This window comes from Eleutherodactylus coqui, chromosome 8 (assembly GCF_035609145.1).
Source record: "Eleutherodactylus coqui strain aEleCoq1 chromosome 8, aEleCoq1.hap1, whole genome shotgun sequence".
NCBI classification, from domain to species: domain Eukaryota; kingdom Metazoa; phylum Chordata; class Amphibia; order Anura; family Eleutherodactylidae; genus Eleutherodactylus; species Eleutherodactylus coqui.
The window spans coordinates 78,472,677-78,488,350 of NC_089844.1; positions in this window are offsets into that span (position 1 = coordinate 78,472,677).

The window sequence follows — 15,674 nt, forward strand, 5'->3', positions numbered from 1 at the left end:
TTAGGTCAGGACAATGTGTGATCAGCGGTGACAGGTACATTACTTTACATCATAATAGTTACTAACAGGCTCTGCCCATTAATCATCGCAGCCTATTTATATCTATGCAAATCACTGATTTGTACACTCTCTGACAAAACGATAATGCATCCAGAAATGTCTGTCACCGTGGCAGAAAAGTCCCTTTGTTAATAACTAGGTATCACTGAAAGGACCATTTATTATAAAACATAACTTTTAATATACAAGGTCACACACTAATTAAAATGCTTGAAAGACTTCTTATATGTTTTTTACCTTTAGGTTATCAGGAAAAACAATTATTTATTATTTTCATTCATTCCCCCTCTCATATAGTGCTGCAGTGATGGCCATTCCATGCATATCACTCAACCTGTCCTTTCATTAATAGGGTAGCTCAGATCATACTTTGATATACTGACTTTTCAGGAAGGTCCATCCCGTCTTTGTAATAAATTATTATGGGATGGTGTATTGTATGTGTACCCCAGACTATATATTTTAGCTGGCAGTACACTTGTCAGTGTGTCGCATGAGTACAGTAACACGGATTCACAATTGTAGAATAACCAGATTAGAGTCTCTGTGGCCATCCCACATGCTATGGTAACCTCTGTCAGGGTTGTCAGCCCCCGGAGTCCCAAGTTGCATGTGGTATATGGGATGGCTTTACTTATAGTGCCTCTGATAGAACAGGTATGATGTAATATTTCAGACATTCATCTGGCTTGGGAACAATGATGATATTTTAATTCCAGAGCTGACGAGTGGTTTGAACATGAGCTCACATTCATTAATATTACATTATGCTCTCATCCCCATGATATTATGCATCAGGTTTAGTAACCTTTATTTCCTCTGATCTCTCGCTATCTCTCATGTGTCAGCTCAATTGATAAATCTAGGTCTGAGCTATTCCCTATAGGGTAGGTTGCACTTGATTGGGTGTCTGTATTGTCTAAGCCCTATGATGGCTATTTTTCAATTACCTCTCTATCTCAATGGCGTCAGATGTCTATTTGTGACCCTTACTGAACTGCAGGTTTAATTACAGGTGCTAGATATGCTCTTTCCCAAACTCCCCATTCCCCCATCAACGTGTTTCCAAAGCTTAATTTCTAATGCTGTTTCCTCTGGATGGAGTATAGAGGTAAGTATTAAACAGCCCTTACGGCTGTGATAGATTGGACGGAGATGGTTAGTCAGGTGCAGACATGGGCTTAAGGATGTGTATCCCTGCCTACCCTTCACTTGGGGATTGTCTTTACTGCTCCAATGAGCATCCGGTATACGTCCACTCCTCACTGCTAAGGTATCATGATGTTAGGCATTCTCGCACAAGTTCACTGGACTACACGGGGCGAGACGCATCCCATTGACATCAAACAGTGCAGCCCAATGATGTGGGGCGCCGCATATCCATAGCAACAAGCCGCAGCGTAACCATGATACTGTATGATATGGTTAACATGGCAACCTGGCCTGTGTTTTGGTGACCGGATCCTACAGGACACACATTACTCCAGAGGGTGATGATTTATATCAAGAAGTATAGTAGTATAGTAGATCCAGCAGCACCTGCTCTGTCCCAATGTACACAAAAGGGAGGGGAGGGAACTGTTCCAAAACACAAGTCAATGCACAGCCAACACCAGGTTGTGGACCGTCAACCCAAATAGTCGTTCAAGATAACGTATGTTGTGGCAGCATAAATGGTGCAGATGGCTTCAGTTAAAAAAGAGCCTTTATTGTTCCATTGATAGATATATAGACAACGTTTCGACCAGCATAGGTCTTTATCAAGCCGCTATCACTTGAAACCGAGCAGTAGCTCCATGTTCTGGTAGAACTTTGGTAAAAGCTTGGTTTGGGTTCATGTCAGACAGAACTTTTAGCAGAGCACTACCCCGAACAGGGTTTTACTGGTTCGGTTTGCTCAACACTATTTATGGGCGTATGAGGCAGAGGAGTCCAGGATGTGCTTTTATACTTATTTGGCTCCCCATTCCATTGTTGTCAGCCCTGGAAACCTGCACTGGGCATTGGTAATCTCTGCAATCAGTGTAAACGCATAAACACTGTTCTCTATGGCCCATGTACTGACTGCAGAAAGGAGCCCAATGCACAAACCGCCTACTGATGCCCAGACTGCCCCCTGAAGTACACCCCCTGACTCTTTGGCCTCTGCCTTGTAAGCCTATAAACGTATTTTATGGCGTTTATAGGTGATGGTAGATTCCCTTGTGGAAATTCCATAAATATCTCACTTGCTAAATGCCCTTTATTGTGCCACTGGAATTGACAATGGGACTTCTGGACCAGAAATGGTGGTGTCTTCCCTGTTGCATGTAGTGTATGGACCCAGGAATGTCAGACAGAATTGCTGGGAGTTTCCTAGGTCTTATGCTAATTATTCACTGGTTTAATTACTGCCTGGCACAAAACAATCAATAAATCCTCACTACCAGGTTGGATGCTGCCAAGCAGTCACGGTGTAATGGTTGGTGAAGTTGAACAGGTTTTTCAGCTTTTAAGCAGCACCCACAGATCTACGGCATGATTTATTTGTCTGCTGTTCTGCTCGGGTAGTAGGAAAGAAATACAGTCCAATACTACCAGTGACTTATGTCAATGCAGATGCCATCAACCATTTACTGACATGCAGCCCGTTTCCTGCACGCTGAACTTTGAAATACTTCCAATACTCCACTAAATGTATCTGGCAGGAGATATACATTCACAGATATACAGACACATTGGTTTGTCTGCTGCACTTGCATTCATTCTTGCATTGTTTCTTGCCCAGGGCTCCTGTGGATGAGCAGAGGCGTACGTACGCTCATAATAGTGTAATGTAATAACAAAACTTGATGTAAAAACAAACCTTTTCCCATATTTATAATAAAAGAAAATCGAAAAACAAAAAAACATATTTGGTATCACTGAGTCCATAAAAGTCCAATCTATCAAAGTAAGGCATTAGTAAGCCTGCATGGTGCATGTCGTCAGAAACAAAAAGCAAAGTCAGAATTGCGCTTTTTTGGCCACCGTGTCTCCAAGAAAAAATGTAATAAAGAACAATCAAAAAGTCATATTTACTCCAAAATGTTAACAATAGCAATTACAGGACATTCTGCAAAAAATGAGCCCCTACACAACTATGTTCACGGAAAGATAAAAAAAGTGAGGCGATGGCGGCAGAAAATAACTTTTTAAAATTTTATATCTTTGGAAAAAAATAAAAGCAGTACAGCAACAAAATATATTTGGTATCATAGTATTTTTACTGACCCATAGAATAAAGTTTTCATGTCGTTTCTGTTGCAGTGTATACACCGTAGGAACAGGAGGCACACAAAAATAGCGGAATTTTGGGGCTTTTTTTTCTATTTTACCCCACTTATAATTTTTTAAAATGCTTTTCAGTACATTATATGGTACAATACACTCTGTGTTTCCCTGATAATAGGCCTTCCTCTGATTTTCAGGGGGGGGGGGCTTGAAATATAAGACCTCACCCGAAAATAAGCCCTAACTAAACTAAATGTAAAAAAAAAAAGCAATACTCATCCAGCAGCCGGCGTTCGGGTCCCTTGCGCTGGGTTGCGGTGCTGCTGCAGGTTTCCATGTCCTTCTGAACGCCGACAGAGCAGTTCTTCCTGGTAGCCGGGCTTGAATACCCCGCTTCCAGCAAGCTAATGCTCTGATTGATTAATCAAGCGCCGCGTCAGCCAATGAAAGCCGGAACTCGATTAACCAATCAAAGCCATTCAATGATGTCATTCAATGAATGGCTGTGATTAGTTAATTGAGTGCCGGCTCTCATTGGCTGACGTGACGATCAGTTAACCAATCAGAGCATTAGCTTGCTGGAGGTGTGGTATTCAAGTCCCGCTTCCAGGAAGATCTGCTCTGTCGGCATTCAGAAGGACATGGAAACCTGCAGCAGCGACGGAGGCCAGCGCGAGTGACCCTAACGCCGGCTGCTAGGTAAGTATTATAAGACACCCCCCAAAAATAAAGACAATGAGGCAAAAATTTATATGTCAGCATCCTATTTTCAGGGAAACATGGTAGTAGCATTGAAAAATACAACTCATCTGGCAAAAAACAAGCCCTAAGGCAGCTATGTCGATGGATAAATAAAAGTTATGATTTTTTAAGGTTCAAAAAGTATTCTATTTTCTTTTATAGAAAGTTGTGATTTTTTAAAAGTGGGGAGGGAAAAATGAAAATGGAAAAAAAAAGGCAGCGTCTTTAAGGGGTTAATGTCGTCTGAAACACATGCAGAATAAGAATTCCTATGACAGACGTGTCTCCACGCGCTCATCTGAAATCAGCCTTAGGGCTCCTGCAGACGAGCGTATGCGTAGATACGCTTGTGAGAGTGTGATGTAATTGCACTATGAAGGGAGCGCTGTCTTGACTATTGCGCGCGTATCCGCACATTCTACTGTGCTTTGCTATGCTGCCGTGCTTGACATCGGCACAGGATACACACACACCGTGGTTGAACCGGCTGGGCACCCCGATTTCATGCGGATGGGATGCACATCTGTTCACCCCCAAAGACAACTATGGTGCCATGGGTGCGCAAATGCGCACACAAATAGAGCGGAATCGCGCAGTGTTTCACGCATCTCCTTGGGTATTTCATGCACATTTCAGCACCCCCTTATTGACTTCTATGGGTACTTTTAGTGCACAAATACAAGGAATGATAGAGCACGTTCTATCTTTTTTGCGTGGCTGAAATACGCTCTCCAAAGTACGCACATGTGAATGAACCGATTGATATCAATGGATTTTTTACTGCATATTGCATGCACAAATACGTCCGTATCAGGCCAGCCATAGGGCTCCTTCAGACGTGTGTTTGCACAAATACAATCGCTGCAGCACAGCATATTTGTAGTTGTGTGATGTTTGAGAAGCCACGTAATCAGCCTGCTGTGTGCGTCTCTGAGTATATTACTGTAATATTTGCGCTCGCAGGGGCAGTTAACGTCGCGTGACACTCCTTTTTCGTGGACTTGATTAGCTATTAAAGCCTAATGAGGTCCAGTTGTCTTCTTTCCCTGCATTTTGCACTGTGCTTCACCCTTCCCCTTGCGAATTTGCACACCTCCCATAGAATTCTATGGAGCCTTTTCTGCACAAAATGCAGGTAAACAGAGCGGGTCATATTTTTTGCACGTGCACGAAATGCATGTCCAAAACGGACTTATGAGATGGATCCCAATGAAATCAATGGCCATGTGAAGAAGCCCTTGCACTACCGATGTACAGTGTGCATTCAATGGATTTTTCAGGACTAAGCTATAGGTCATCAATAGTTGATCGGCGGGGTCTGCCAGACGGGATGCCCACCAAACAGGCTAAATAGGCTTCGACCCTCGTGAAGATTGTCTGCAGTCTACACTGATTCTTTATAGTTCCTGCTCCTGGCTCTTCCATCCTCCCCCCCCTGCAGATGTGGACGACGTATATCGGCTCGGCGTGAAAACCGATCCGATATACGTTCGTGTGAATGCAGCCAAAGAGTGAGATTTCAAATGATATACCTTTCATTGACGTGAAAACCAATGATCACAAAGCCAAGGACTTATCAGCACCCGCTCGTATATTGATCCCCAACCATGGACAGGCTGTAACCAACACAACTTTGAAATCCATAAGAGGTATAATTCACAAACTTAGGTGACTCCAGTTTAGCTTGTTCTGTCTAACAACTTAGATAAACCCATCCAAGGTAACTCGTTTGAGTGCAGGGTCATTAATACAACCGGGGCAATGTAACCAAGGTCACTGTCAAAAGGTTTGTGCACTCCAACAAAGACCGTTTTTTGGATTTGCAAATGTTTTGTTTCACAGGTGAGCTTGGCAGAATAAATGGGCAGGACTTGGACATCTATAACCAATCCCTAATATACTGTGGATTTCACCCCATAAGCAGAAGAGTCATTGAACTATCAGAGCGGTGCTCGGCCGGCCGTTTACCTTTCTGCAAACATCAGGTATAGCCTTTAACTTCACTTCTTAATACAGCCCTGTCACTCTCAGTCCTGCTAACCTCTATGGACATCCTGCTCTCCCTCTAGCACCTCTCAAGTTTATAGCAGCCTGGTTTGGACTACAGTGCAGGTAAATTAGCTTTAAATTAAGTCTTTTTTTTTAGTTTTTTAGTTTTTGGTTATTTTTAAATTCAGGTTTTCATCATTGCAGATTAAGAAGCAATAAGTGTAACAATAAGTTTCTTCTGTTGGTTATTAATAGGAGTGAGCACATAATTAAAGTAAAACTATGACTTTATTTTTAATGAAGTTTTCTAAAGATCTACAGTACATGCAATCAGATACAATATAACACATGATGCAAATGGTAATATTGCAATATTGCTGTAGAACTACCGATTTCAGCATTTCCAAACAGTTGCAGACTGGGGACTGTAGCTTTTCAACAGCTGTGGAGCCATCAGTTGGAGCCCATGGAGATATTTGTCTGTATGTATTATGTATGAGGCTTATGGGAGTTGTGGCCAGTGTGGGACTAGGGTGCCTAGAGCCCACCAGTAAAGTTCATTTTGGGGGTCTACTGAACAGGTACAAGCAAATATTACCTGTCTGAGATGCTGTATGTTGCCAATTTGTATGTAGTGCAATGCATGTACTGTGTCATATGCCATGCATGTAGTGGATAGGGTGCTAAGCGCCACTCCTGGCTCAGGGCCCACAGAAGGATTAGTTTCTTGTGGGTCAGTCCGAGCCTGTATGTGGCTTTGTCAGTAATCCCTCTTCAGGTCCACAGCATAATCAATGTGGGGTATGGTGGGGGTTGTACCTACCCAGAAATGTAATCTCTGCTTAAGGCCTCTTTCACATGAGCATTGCGATTTTACACTGACCACGTCGCGGATGGAAATCGCATAAACGATAAAAAGCTGTGACCAAGTCACGGCTAAAATTTGTGTTTTCTCACCCACTCACATGGCCTAGTGTGACATATATACGCCACAGCCCAGAATTTCTTTGGCCGGGAGAAATGCTCAGCATGGCTTCCATTATTTAAATAGAAGCAGCTGACATAGTTTAGTAGTGCTAGCTGTTGCTAAACTCCCTCTCTCTTCCTTTGCCGGCAGCTCCCATAGAAGCCTATGGGAGCTGCTAGCTTATCGCGGCCTAAAGATAGGGCAAGACCTATCTCTTCCAGGCGTGTTGAAACATCGGCCAGTGTATGTGGCCGCCAAAGTCCTATCTTCGCTGGCCGGACATTTTAACCCGATTAATAATAGCCCATGTGGATGAATGCCTTGGAATCCGATGATTCATATGGTCGAGATTTTTGCCGATGTTTTATCGTGGCAAAATAACCGCAATAAAACGCTTGCGTGAATAAGGCCTAAGTTTTACATGCAAGTTCCATCCGATAGCTATAGGGATAGAACCTGAGCGTGTTAATAACACATTCATTTCAATGTGTTTATTAACATGAGCAATCTTTCGCTCTCAGCAATGAATTTCGAAAATCGCTGCATGACCTATTTTGGGGCGATTTTTTTGTAAGAAATTGCCCATTATTTCCTATGGAATCTTTTTAAAATCACATGGCGTGCAAGTGCAATTTTTCCCATTGAAAACAATTGAAAGCACTTGCGATTTTTTCCTGCGCGTGTGATATGAGATGATGCAATTTCTAAGCAAAAATGTATTGTGCTCACATTCAGGATTGCAATTTTACAAGCATGATATCAGTTCAAGTTTCGCGAGCCGATATCGCGCTCACTCATAGGAATGCACCCTCAGAAAGACTCATATGTCATATTCTGCTCATAGAAGTCATTAGAGCTCAGTGAGTTTTGTGGGAAGGATAAGTATGTGTGATATGAATTATCATTAACCCCTTCCTGATACGTCAGGGATCTGTGTATGGAGTGGGCTAGGAAGCCGAGCCCACCACATGCATGGTGGGTGTCAACTATATTTGACAGCTGATGCCTGCCAGCAACTGCCACAATCCGTGTTTGTGCTGATTGAAGCCTTTAAATGCCGCTGTCAATTCTAGTTGTTGGAGGGCTCCTGAACTTCCCAATCCCCGCAATGTGATCAGGGTGGATGCCGTTCAGTTATCATGGCAGCCTAGGGCCTTCTGAAGGACCCCAGGGCTACAATGAATGATTGCCTATCAAGGCGTGCCTATGGTACTTGTCAGAATGCATTATAATGCAATACTGTGGTATTGCGTTATACTATGTGAGCGATCAAACAATCACAAGTTTAAGTCCTGTAAAAAAAAATTTCATAGTCAGTAAAAAAAAGTTTTAGTAATTATTTTTCTCGTATAATTATTAGAGAAAAAAAGTGATAAAACTTAAAAAAAAACATTTCCCACTCAAAGAGAAGCATCACTGCGTCTGCAAAAGTCCAGATGAATAAAACACCACATTATTAATCCCCTCAGGTGAACGCCATAAGAAAAAAACTAAATACGCAACGCCAGAATAGTTTTTTTGGTCACCTCATGCCCAATATAAAACTGAATACAAAGTGATCTAAAACCTGTATGTACCCCAAAATGGTGTTCATAAAAACTTGGTCAACGTGCAAAAAACAAGCCGTCACAGAACCCGAATGACGAAAAAAATAAAAACGTTATGGATGTTCAAAGATGGCCACAGAAAGCGATTTTTTAAAGTGATATTACATAATAAAGAACTACATAAATTTAGTATCTCCATAATCGCACTGACCCACAGGATAAAGACATCATGACATTTTTACTGCATCATGAATGTTGTAAAAGCAAACCCCCTGAAAAATTGAGCAATTGCATTTCATTTCCTTTTCTCAACACTTTTCATTATTAAAGTTTTACAGCACATTATATGGTATCAATGAAGAATACAACTTGAAGGCAAAAAAAAACAAGCCCTCATGTAGCTAAGCAAATGGAAAAAATAAGAGCTATGATTTCCTTGAAAGTGGGGAGGAAATGAAAAGACGAAAAAGGGCTGCAGCATGAAAGGGTTAAGGATTTGTATTGACCCCTTAAAAGCCAATGAACCTCATTTGTTGCTAAATTCAAAACTGTCAAACTGCTTTGCTTTGGACCCATCATATGTGCAAACTGGCCTGGATTGGATTACATTGTGTTTATGGCTTCCACATCCTACATCTGCTGATAGATTTGCATCGACTGATCTGAACTGTTGGAGTTTGACTGAATCCAGTTATCATTAATGCTGCTACTCATTACTTAGGGCCCCTTCAGAAGGACATATGTGTGCGCAATACGCAGGGATCTCAATAGGTTCATTCTCATATCTCCTTTGTGGGCACATTTTGCGTGTGCGGAAAAAAGAAAGATGCTCTATTTTTGTGGACATTTGTGCATCAAAGGTCCCCTTGGAAGTCTATAGGACAAGTGCAAATGCACACTCCATATGCACAGATGTGCAATATGCTGCCCAATTCCGTGAAAAAAAAAATACTTCTGGACCCCATTAGGCTAAATAGCCTTTTAAATCACGGAGATGGGGTGTCCTGCGCCCATGTGAACATGCCCTGCGAGCGCAAAAAGAACAATAAAATGCAACGACATGCATGCAAAAGCCTCTTCCGTTGCACTGAAGCGTGCAAAATTGCACATACGCTCGTGTGAAGGAGCCCTAAAGGGGCTATTACATAGAAAGATTATTGTTTGGATTCCCGTGTTCCAGCAAGAATTAAAACGATTATTGATCAGTGTAAATATATACAGCAACTGAGCGACAAAGAAGAAGTCTCTGCATGCAGAACACTGAAGACGTATCATTCCGTATAAATGAATGACTGACTGACTACTATGAATGGAGGGAGACAGGCCGGACCGATCCGCCTCATTCATTAACAATGCTTGTTCTTGTGTAAAAGCAACAAGAACGATTATAGCTGGGATAGCCTGTTGCCCAACAGATCGTCCCATGTAGAAGCACCCGTACAGTATATAGCATAGAGCCAACATATACCACAATGCTGTAATGATAATGTATATTCTCATATCAGTGCCTTTCAGGATATATTATCTAGTTTCCCTATCACATACACATGGGCAGAGGTGTAACTTGAAGCTTCTGGGCCCCAATGCAAAACCTGTACCAGAACCCCCAACTATAATGCTTTATTCATAGTACTGGGCTCCCTATATGGAGAAGAGAGGCCTTATAGGCCTCCTACGGCTCCTGGGCCTGGGTGCAACCACATCCCCTGCATCCTCTATAGTTACGCCAGTACACATAGTATACTGTGTGCAGCGCCAGTACTTTTCTGGAAGCCAGTTAATTTTGGGTTACGCTTACAATTTTTAGTGGTCCGGCATAGCTTATTTTCTCGATGTGAACGACGTATACATCACCGAACCTGTTCTCTGGATTTTGGGTCACGTTCTGTAACATCCAACTGTCGGACTTATGTCACTTTTTCATCTCCTGATTAGGTTGACGTGTATACAATAGATTCTGATAATCCTGTCAGATTCTGTAAAGAGACCGAATACACTAAATGGCTGAGTCATAACGATACTCAGACTGACCGGTCTATTACTGTTTATGGACAGTGGTATCAATACATTTTTATCGGTTCCATGGGTTTTCCTGGATCTAGATTTATGTGTGTATGTTCTTCCTTTTAGTAATTTCTTTAATAAAAGTTATATTTTATTATAAAATTTTTTTTGGTCAAGGGTCCACATAGTCAGCACATCTTTACACAGGAGCCGTCTTCTCCAGAAAGCCGTTCTTTTTCATGTCCAAATTGTACCATCCTATGAAATTAATAAAGTAGAGAAAGTCTTTGTGGTTGCCCTTGTTATCATACAGATGCCAGGGACATTGTTGCTGGACAGCAGCCATTACTGATCATTGTCAGTACACCCAGCACACTCTGGATCTGTCATGACGCAATTGTCCTCTTTTTCTGCAACTAACATAAGTCAGGTGGAGGGACCTTGACCCAAGGTACAAGTGTAGCAAACATTAAATTGACACTTAACACAACAAAGCCATTGAAAAAGTCAAAAGTTTCCTGCAACTGTGTATTTAATGTGTTAATGTTTGCTACATCATCAATACAATATGTAGGATTGGAGAGCAGGGAATGTGTAAATAAGTTGAACAATGAGACACTTGTTTTATAAATTATGTGCAATAGTTACAAGTGTTAAAAAACGACACAGGTCCATGGGGTTCAATCTTTTGATCAATTATACATCAAGATTTGCTAGATTAATTGTAACCCCCCCAGTAACTTTAGCTGTTAGATAAATAAAGAGCCTTTTTCTTAAATGCTGTCATCGGGGCATTTTATAATCTTTTGTATTTTTTCGCATTTGCCAAAAAATGTAGCTTTCTGTATGTTTACGCTGAGTTCTGTTACTCTTTCAAAAAGTGGAAAAGGACAAGCATTAGTGGGCATGGCTGCACTCAGCCTGCCACATTTAGTATTATGTACATCATAAACTGGCATGCATTATAGCATTAACCTTCGGTACCCCACTAGTAATGGTAACACAATCAGAGTATGTGCCATTAATAACCACCCTCTGCTTTCTATCACTGGCCAGTTACTTACCCACTTACACACATTCTCGCCCAGACCAAGCATTCTCATTTTATACACCAACCAACTGCAGCGCAGTATCAAATGAATGTACCTCCTCGTTGAAGCCGATCAGGTTGCTTTGACAGGAGCGATCTCTCATAAACCATGCTGATATGGACTTATACAGCCATTTTCCTTGAGGTCCTCCAGGATAGCATTTCTTAGAAACCCTTCAAACATTTTATCCACAATGGAAGTAAGACTTACCGGCCTGTATTTTCCAGGTTTACTTTTTGATCCCTTTTTGAATATTGGTAGCACATTGGTTATGCGCCAATGCAGTAGAACAGACCCGTCACTATAGAGTCCTTACATATAATAATCAACAGTCCATCTATTATATTACCTTATTCCCTTAGAACCTGGTGGTGTATGCCATCAGGACCCAGAGATTTGTCTTCTTTAATCTTTTTAAGGCAGGTCAGCACTTCTTTCTGGGTTAGACTGGTGACATTTAATGGAGAGTTTACATTATCACTCTGCATTTCATCTGACATTTCATTTTCTTTAGTGAATACGAGGGGCTGCTGATAAGTCTTTGGCTTTACCCAGAAAGAAACGAGATAGGAAGATGAAACTTTACATTTATTCCACATACTCTCCACTGATGTCAACACACTTCTTACATCGCTATTCCAAGTTCTGTAAATCTAGCAAAAAGAAGGATTTCGGTTGTGCCTCAAACCAGTCATCCGTAGCAGCCATGGCATCAGAAATGGTGTGAAATTTGGTACCCTTGAGGTGTTTCTTCAGGTTTAGAAACAGATGATAGTCGGAGGGAGCTAGATCTGGTGAATAAGGTGGGTGGTCAACCAGCTGGAAGCCTAGCTCCACCAGTTTTGCCATGGTCGTTTGTGCAGTGTGAGCGGAGAAGTTGTCTTGCAGGAACAAGATTCCTTTGGACAGCTTGCACCACCTTTTTACCTTCAGGGCTGCCTTCAGTTGGTCCAAAAGTTCAATGTAATACCTTGCATTGATGATGGAACCATTTTGAAGATAGTCCACTAGCAGCACGCCCTCCTTATCCCAGAACACAGACGCCATCACCTTAGTGGCTGAACTTCTTTGGGCGAGGAGAACCACTGTGCCCCCACTTTTTTGACTGCTCCTTGGTTTCAGGGTCATACAAATAAATCCAAGTCTCATCCATAGTGATCAGTCGATCCAGGAAGTTCTTATCAGTCTGGAAACGCTGGAAAATAGACCGGGAAGTTTTCACTCCCATGCTTTTCTGATCTGTTGTCAAACATTTGGGGACCCACTTTGCAGATAGCTTCTTCATGTTCAAATGTTCATGGATAATGACACAAACACGTTTACGAAAAATCACCATGATGTCTGCTATTTAGAGATGAGCGAACGTGCTCGTCCGAGCTTGATGCTCGGGCGAATATTAGGGTGTTCGGGATGTTCGTTATTCGTAACGAACACCACACGATGTTCGGATGTTCGGGTTACTTTAACTTTCTTCCCTGAGAAATCTTTTCTATATGCGCTCAATGGGGCCGGCGGCAGCAGCGCCAACCCCATTGAGAACATATAGAAGACAAATCCTTCTTCTCTGCCACAGCTGTAACAGCTGTGACAGAGAAGAACGATGTTTGCCCATTGAATTCAATGGAACCGGCAATACAGCCGACTCCACTGAATGCAATGGGCTGCCGGCGATCACGGGATGAATTGTCGGAAAGGGGTTAAATATATAAGCCCTTCCCTGCAATTCATCCAGAAATGTGTAAAAATAAAAAATATATATATACTCACCTGGTGCCGGCAGACGGAGTTCAGCGCGGCAGGCTGCAGTTCTCCTGAACTGCTCTGAACAGCTGTGAGTAGTATTCAGCAGCCGGGGATTTAAAATCCCCGCCTGCTGAATAAGATGCCTCTGAATGGTCACAGCCTGACCAATCAGAGGCCAGCCCTCACTCACACCCATTCATGAATTCATGAATGGGTGAGTGAGGGCTGCCTCTGATTGGCTCAGGGGCAGGAGAGCTGGTGCTGAAGTGGCCCGTTTTAAATTTGGCATCCCAGTTCTTAACTGTAGAATATGAAGGGCATTGATCCCCCAATGTCTGCGACATATCACCATGAATATCCTTCGCTGACTTTTCTTGCAGGAACAAGAATTTTATCACTCCTCCGCTCTCATTTGCTGTGAATATCGCCATTTTGTTTTCCCGCATGCCTAGATCACTGTTTTGAAAACATATATTAGACACATAAGGCTTTCATGTGATGTAACATTTGTTACCATAGAAACAAAAAAAGGACACAAAGCCAAAGACTTATCAGCAGCCCCTCGTACACAGGAGAAAAAACAATAGATTTGCTTTCTACTCATCACCGCCTACAATTTTTCCTACATTATTTTATAAGGGCTAACACTTTCAGTATTAATGTTTTTACAATTTATATGGTTAAAGAACCGTTTAGGGTTAGTTTTACTCTCTTTGGCAATAAGTCTCTCTGTCTCCTTCTTTGCTGCTTTTATCTGCTTTTTACATAATTTATTTTTTCCTTATAGGTTTTTATTGTTTCTTCACTGCCTTCTTGTTTTAGTAGTTTAAATGCTTTATATTTGTTGTTTATTGCCCCTTTTACATCTTTATTGATTCACATTACTTTTCACCTATTCCTAAGTATTGAAGATGGTCTTAAAAATTTCCCATTTATTGTCTGTACTCTTATTTTTAAGTACAATGTCTCAGTTAATAAGTTAAAGGGCATCTCCAAGCTGTTTGAGCTTTGCCTTCCTAAAGTTTAGTGTTCTTGTAGCTTCCCGATTGAAAGACAAGTGGAAGTTTATTATACTATGGTCACTATTTCCTAGGTATCCCCCAACCTGCAACTGTGTTATTCTGTCAGGTCTGTCAGTTAATATTAAGTCCAAAATGGCTGTCCCTCTAGTCGAGACCTATACAAGTTGGTAAAGGTAATTATCTTCAGTTATTGCCAGAAGGTTTCGGCTTCGCAGTTTATATCCGGATAGTTAAAGTCCCCTGTAATAATTACCTCATTATGTGGATTTTCTCGCGGATCCACATGCAGAATTTGCCCTGTCAATCTACAAAATCCACGTGCAGAATTTCAATGCGGGAAGTCTTGTTTCTGTGCATTTCCACTTTAAGAAGTGACATGTCATTTCTTTTTAGTCGCCATGTATTTTCTGCTTTAAAATTCCACGTGTAGATCTTGCCCATTGATAGGGCAAATTCCACACGCCTGAAAATCTGCGTGAAAAAGATGTGGATTTTGATGTGGATTTTAAAGGCGGAATTCATGTGGAGTTTTTCCACTGTTTTTCCATTTTGCCAGGTGAACACACCCTAAGGCCTCATTCACACAAGCACGAAACGCGTGCCGTATTACCCACGCAAACAAATCACGGCTAATAGAGCCAATGGATTCCTATGGAAACGTTCAGATGGGAGAATTTTAAGAGTGTTAGAAAAATCACACCTAAAATAATGACATGCGCAACTGAAATCCCACAACTGAAATTCCCTGCTGCGTGAAAAGATAAATAATAATCTTGGTATTTGTATAGCGCCAACTTATTCCGCAGCACTTTCAGGTAATTATTACTTATTATTACCCCCCACTAAGCTGGGTTCTCATTTTACCGACCTCAGAAGGATGGAAGGCTGAGTCAACCTTGAGCTGGCTACCTGAATCACACAGGGATTGAACTTGCAACCTTCAAGTTGTAGACGAGAGCTTACACTCTGTGCCACACGAGGCAGGACCCTTCTTTGGTGCACGATGCGCAGGAGTTTCCATAGACTTCTATGGAGGCTGGATAACAAGGGGAAGGGGGAGGTTGATTAATAATCATTCCGATTGTTTAGTGTAAACGTCTAAACAATCGGAAAGGGAGAGGAAGGGAGATAAGAGTGGAGGGAGTTCTGCTGCGCCGCTAAACACAGAAGCACATTTTAAATGTCCAGCTGTTAGCTCCTGTTAGCATCCCGCAGGGAAGAGGGGACTAACAGGACTTTACAGCAATACATTTAAGAT